The sequence below is a fragment of the Ambystoma mexicanum genome, chromosome 7p (genome assembly GCF_040938575.1).
Source record: "Ambystoma mexicanum isolate Mex_15411 chromosome 7p, UKY_AmexF1_1, whole genome shotgun sequence".
Classification (NCBI taxonomy): domain Eukaryota; kingdom Metazoa; phylum Chordata; class Amphibia; order Caudata; family Ambystomatidae; genus Ambystoma; species Ambystoma mexicanum.
The window spans coordinates 54497189-54504002 of record NC_090939.1 but is presented as its reverse complement, the minus strand read 5'-3'; the positions used below and the strand labels follow the sequence as shown (position 1 = coordinate 54504002).

The 6814-nt window shown below is 45.7% G+C and overlaps 1 non-coding gene across 1 annotated transcript; it reads left to right on the top strand.

Annotated features, from left to right (window-relative positions):
• The first annotated feature begins 896 nt into the window (after positions 1 to 896).
• On the top strand, positions 897 to 1058 carry LOC138526616 (U1 spliceosomal RNA). The gene has a single exon (XR_011283661.1). It is a non-coding gene; the product is annotated as a U1 spliceosomal RNA (small nuclear RNA).
• Positions 1059 to 6814: the final 5756 nt, after the last annotated feature.

Sequence of the window (6814 nt, the reverse complement as noted above, 5' to 3'; positions counted from 1 at the left end):
CCATGCAGCAGTGATCCCAATCATAAAAGTGAAACAGGCAAGCCAAACAGGTATAACTTATTTTCACTCTTTTGGTAGCGCAGTCTGAGGGCAGCCTATACCCTTCAGGAGAGGTGTGAGCTGATACAGTTGCAACACAAAAAACAATAGTACTATGTTCCCAAAATACCTTAGTTCTTGTCTTTCGGATCTCAGCAGAGCCAGGCTTTTCAGCATCAGACCAGAAGCATGGGTGTCTTTGCGCTGGGCTGGGGTCAAGTCGGAGAGCAGCAGCGATGGGCCCCAATGATGCAGTTCTGTTTGGCAGTGGTGCTGATTTGTGGGTAGAAAACGCTGGGAACAGTAGGCCGTGCCAAGTGGATGGCACTGGAAGACTCAGTGACCTCTGGGCCCGGACAAGGGAACACTTGCCTTTGGCGCTGTGCAGGCTCGGCTGATACAACACGGCATATGGTTACGGCAAAGATGTCAAAGCTTCAGCATTATCATTGAGCAGAACTCTGAGATTCAGGGCTGGTGGAGCGTCGAGGTCCAGGATGATTATGATGGTGTCAATGGGGCCAGCGCTGAGTAGCTCTGCTCAGGAGGGCCATGGGCCCGTGTGGGGCCGACAGGCCAGTGGGCAGACTGCAACAAGCCTGCTCGAGCCTTCCTGCTATTTATACAAATCTCGGGCCGAGCAGCGCCTGATGGGAGAAAGGAACTGCGCTACAATCTGCTCTTCTGCTGGGCTCTGCCTGCTGGAGCTTCCCCCTGCACGCGGGACAGGCAGCTCTGCAGACGCTCAGAGGTTCTGGGGATTGGGGGGTTGGGGCTGGGTCAGGGTCTGCCTTCTCACCCTCGCTTAGCGGGGCTTCCCAGAACTGACCCAACCCCTGCCCTCTTGCATGCAACCCATACTTAGCTGGCAGGGGAGAATGTGATCTCAAGGGCAGATCTCCCAGGGTGAAGCTTACCCATTGCACATCGGATTTGCTGACCCCTGCTATGTTCCCAAATGCGGGATACACGACTGCATTATTTCTGGTAGTGGGGGACTGCGTTCGCGCTCTCCCCCTGATTTATTGGTGAAAGAAAAGGTAAAGTGTGCACTAGGCCTGCTAGGTTGCATACTTTAATATTGTGCTCACATTGCGTTTCTTCAATCAGGTTCACCTTTGAGTGATCGCTTTTCCACATTTTATCTGTTGAATTGAATTATGCTTCTTTCATCACCACAGAAGTAATGTGTATTACAGAGATAAGCTGCCATATGTATTGGGCACACTGCACATGCTCAGGCAGCATCAATCATGCTTTGTACAGGACAATGCTGGCCTAAATTGGGAACAGCCAGCATAGGCATGTTGCTACAGGGGCATATTTTGGGTACAACCAGCATGACAGTGTGTTACATCAGTGACAGTGCTGTTTTACACTGTGGACACATTGATCATTAAAATGTGTTGTGTTCTAAAATGTTCTTTTCTGCTGTTGGTGACATGGAATTTTCATATTCCCCTTTAGAACTGATTGTAAACTTATGGCTTTTTGGTCACCTTTTCTGCTGTAAAATGCACCATTTCAACCCCATATTTGGAAAAAAATTATTGGGGGGGACCCCACCCAACCCGCCCTAGAACCTTGTATCTCCCTCGCTACGCTCGGTCGCCCCCCACTATTTCAGAAAAATATGAACACATAGACACTGAAAGAAATCACAAGCAACTAACCTTTGATCACTGCCCATGACACCAGAAGCTATCTTTGGGACTGCATGGCTATCACTGCTTGTGATGCTATTGTGGCAAAGGTCACACAAAATCGTTTTTTAATATACTGCTTTGGGTGAGGTTGTTGACGTTTGGCTCGCCGGCCCACTGGGTGACAAAAAGTTAATGCTTCGGCCCCACATTCAAAAAGGTTGGACAAGCCTGCCCTAGAGGATGACTCAGGCATGACTTCTGAACTGCATATAAGGGCCAAAGCAGAAGGCATCATGTTTTGCAATGTCTTCTCGTTTCCTCAAGCCCTCACATAGGGTGCTATAGTGTAGGTAGGTACTCAGACCCTTATTGAGTGGAGAATCAGCAGGTACTTATTCATGGTTTAAATCAAAATGGCCTAGCTTGAAACAAAAAGATTATAAACACTCAGATACACATCGTATATATAAAAAAAGAAGTTGCAAACACACCCTGCATGGAGCTATCCATGTGTAATGTCATGCTGTGCCTGCCCCCCCCAACCCGCGCCCTCATACAGTGATCCCCATAGACCTATAAACCTATATATACCTTTTTCATACCAGTTCCAAGTATTTAAACTGAAACTGTGCTCGCAACCATAAGTGAGGATGGAAGAGTGAGGTATACACGATAAATGTGGCTTGCAGTTCAGAGAGAGAAACTGAAATGTTCACCAGGGTTTGAAGGTGATTTATTCCACCGGCCCCTGTGGAATGTAACATTGTCTGCTCCCTCGCAGGAATCTTATGTACACAAATCATATATTCATTTCAAAAAGGAACATGTATGTCCCATGCGATTGCTCATTAAGGCCTGACATGCTGTTCTATGCAGGACACCTGTGTTGGTCAGTGCATTCACTATTTTCTCCATTCTCACTTATGCCTGTGAGTACAATTTCAGTTTGAATACATGGAACTCGCACAAACAATGGATATATTGGTTTATAGTAAACTGACTTTTTTATATATAAGGTTTGTGTTTTAGTGTTCATTATCTTTTTGTTTCAAGCAACTAGGACATTTTAATTTAAACCATGAATAAGTACCTGCTGGTACTCCACTCAACAAGGGTCTGAGTGCCTACACTATAGCACTCTATATGAGGCCTTGAGGAAATGAGAACACTTTACACAATGATGCCTTAGTTCCGCCGTTGGCACTGCCATGCTGCCCATTGGTTACAGCTGCACATGCCACGCCAGCAGGCGCACTCCCTTCAGTAGCTAGTCAGGAATGACTTCTGTCAGGAACGCTCCCTGGCTTTGGAGGTTTTTTATTACTGTGCAGACCCGATACTTACACTTTAGCATAGTACAGTGCTATAGTATGCTATAGGTAGATTCTATGTCGAAAAGCCCCAAGGGAAAAAGTCGCCAGGTAAGCAATTCTTTTCCCTGCACTTCTAAAAGCCATCCCCCACATATTCTAGACCGGGTGTTTATTACTATTCTAACTCCAGTCCTAGAAAATTTGGGGTAAGTGCTTGATTTTCGTGCGAGTGCAAATTTGGGAAAAGGTTTCCAGGGTGACCTTTTCCCAGGTGGCTTTATCCCTGGATACCTATACGTATACTGTACTATTTTACATACAGTTCATATATGCACTATAGTTCTTCCCAAGAGCCTTGACCGCAACAAAATGAAAGGATGCCGCACTGAAATGTCCTGGGGTGTGGCTGAACCATGACGACTGTCTTCCGGAAGAACGCAACTGAGTCCATACCTAAAAGAGAGGGCAGTCAAAACCACTGATCGGCAAACGGGTCAGGGGAGGAAGAACTATGCCCCAGAAGTACTCCACCTGGAAGTGACCCTTGACCTGGAACAAATTTGCCCGGAAGTAAAAACTTTCACCCGGAACTAATTGAAATGTTAGTGCATTTGCTTTAACATCGCTGACGATTGATGGATTGCCTGTAAACTAACTCTGACAGCGGCCATTCAGATCTCCCATCACGACTGTGTCTTGCCTCTTTTATTTACTATATTTGGGCGCCACGCATTTTTGGGTTGTCGCCACTATGACTCCTTGTCAGTCCCTGATCCACCCCCAGCATGCAGGAAGTTACTCAATTTATTTTTCAGGGTTTCACACACATCCTGCCTCCATCACAACAATCTTCATCACACTTTTTTGAAATGGAAGCCTATAGTGTAGAGGTTTGATACAGCTCTATATGACCTGGCAGACGCAACCACAGGTGACCAAGACCCCAGTGTGTGTCAAACACAGTTTACAACATGTTTTACATGCGTTTCATACGCCATACTTCATATCTGGGATTCTAATCATCCCATATAGACAGCTCATGGTGACCTCATGCGCCAACATCATGTGGGTTACATACTTCACTTCCAGGTTCCAAGTCCATCATACACAGCTTGAGCTGCAGCATATAGAAATGCAGAGCTATATATAATGCTAAATAACACTGAAGTGTAGAACAATCAACGCTCCTGGGATTAGATGCCTGCGGGCTGTGGCGCATGACAAACAAATAAATAAAAAGTAAATAAATAAATAGATTTTTTTTAAAAGAGAGAAAGGATTTCCCTTTAAACAGTCAACATGTGGCAGATTAGAAGGCATAAACACAGTGCAGATGTGCTTCACGAAGATGCCAGATGTTGGGTAATTCCATTTATTGCAGAATGAAAGGAGCTTCAGTTAATGGAGGGCGTGCACTGTGGGGCAGCGTGTCAGTCAGGGTTTGAGAAGGACACCCCATTCCATTACGCTTAACACTGGTATATTCTAAGCAGGCCCTTCGAAGAGTGTCCCAATGGAGGGGCGCTCCAATGGGGAAGCACATCTTGAGTTTCCGTGAAGGTTGGAGGGGGCTCCAGAGGACAGCTAGGACACACTCAGTGTGATTCTAAATAGGGACTGGCTTTACCGGAATTGGAAAGAGGACATGCAATGTAAGTGGTCTTGCATAGCGCCCGTCTGCCACTATTGGTGGCCTTGTAGTGCTTGACTCTGTAAGAAAAAAGGGCGGTGGGGTTCATTATTGGGAAAGGCATATGCAAAACCTATAGTTTTGATAGCCGCAGGCAGAGGCGTTGCTAAGGGGGGGCTAAGGGGGCTATAGCCCCGGATCTTTTGGTTGTAGCCCCGGACAGAAGCTCAGTGGCTACAGCCAAAAGGGTAGCTAGCCCCGAGTCCCAACAGACCTGACATTAACATAGCCCCAGAACTTTTCCAGACCTAGCAACACCCCTGGCCGCAGGACGGAAGTACCCAGCCTCCTGTGTGCCAATCTGCTTTCTATGGGTTTGGCAGAGAAGCTTGGGAGTATGTTATCCATAGAGAATCCCAACATCTAATAGACCATAGCGCTTTGGGTCTGGTTATCCGCTGATGTGGGTGAGTGTGATAGGGAGGAAGAGGCAAGCTTAGTCGTGGCTTGGTTAGTATTGAAGTGCTAATGGATAGGCCTTTGGTGGCCATCTGTGGGGGGTGTGTGTGTGTGTGTAGGGTAAGGTAGTAGGAGATCTTAGAGAGAAGATGGTTAGTCTGGGTAACGGGAGTAGGTCTTACAAGGCAAAACAACCTGCAACCCTGCACTCCCAACAATGACCTTGTGCATGCAGGTCCCATTTCATAATCTCACTCTGCCCCTGTCACTCTCTCTCTCGTTCTCTCTCACATCGATACATTCCAGCCCACGTACAACAAAACAATCATCTGCAAGTTGGCAGATGAGGGGGGAGGGGGCCGTCTGTGAACTCCAGTCAATTTCCATTAGCTACAGCAAAGGGTTATGGGAGGCAAGCACCTTAGGTTCATAGAAAAGGCTGCTTGAAATTTGGGGCTAATACATTGCAAGCTATTGGCTTGCACTCGCCAGAATTGCTGTATTTTTCTGTCAGGTCTTGGAGCGCAATCATCCGGGAGCTTTCTCAAGGGAAGATTGTGTGGGAACCTCGGTATAGGTATGGATTTCGGAATCTCCCATTCACCGACAGGCATCACGGCACTACCTAGGATGCAAAAAAAGGGAGGGGAAATAGCGGTTGAGATTAGACCGGGAAAACACAGGTTTCAGAACACATATGATAGCCAAGAACTTATGGAAACTCTGACTAGGAAGTCCATTCCACAAGGAGGAGCTAAGAACTGATAAGGACCAGCCACCCCGCTGACCTCTGAGAAATAGAGGTATAGTAAGCAGGTGCTGGTTAGACGAGTGAGGAGTGTCAAAAATCTGTCCTCAGATCGGAAATAATTAGTTGACAGTACTAGTTCTAGCAGGCTTAGTACAAACATAGTATTAGCAGTGTAATTCCCTGTAGATAATAGGAGCCATTCCATGGCTTCTAAGCCATCTGTGGCTCTAACAATCTCCCCGTGGCAGCTATTATTGGTCTCCCCGGTGGATCACTCAAGCTCTTGTGAATTTTAGGTAAAATATATACTACCAGAATCATTAGGTGCAATTTAGTAAGAAGGGCTTTGTTCTTATGAGTAATCCACTCATTTTGCTCAGTGTCATCTAAGAGAGTTTTAATAATGTCCCGAACTTGTTCTGTTGTATCATGGAAGACCACCATTTAAGAACCTCGATCGGCTAGTTGTCGCTCAATCTCCATTCGATATTTGTCTCGATCCATAATCACCATCGCTCCTCCTTCATCCACAAGCTTCAAAATAATTTCGGGGTTATTCCACAACTTCAATAGTACCTCATGTTCGTATCTGGTGAAATTTCCTGCTTTTCTCTTTCTGAATGAAAGTATCCTCATAACGTTCAGGACCGGTTTCTTTTTTTAAAATGTTTTTAAAAAACTTTTTATTAGTATGTCAACAAATAAATTTCATCACAGTACAATACAGGGGTGTTTAGCAAAACCATAAATGACCATTTCAGAGGACCTGTTTCTGAAATGTTTCCAGCATCTGATTCTGAATTGGTGGAAGAAAGTAATTTGGGGTTCATCTCTAGATATTCTGGTGTTTTTACAGATTCTGACAAATCTATTGTGGCAAAAAACAGTTTCAAACGCATTTTGCGCATTAAGTGGCCAAAGTCTATTTTTTCTTTCAGCAGACTGCTGCTGTGTTCCGGAACAAATAAGATGCCTT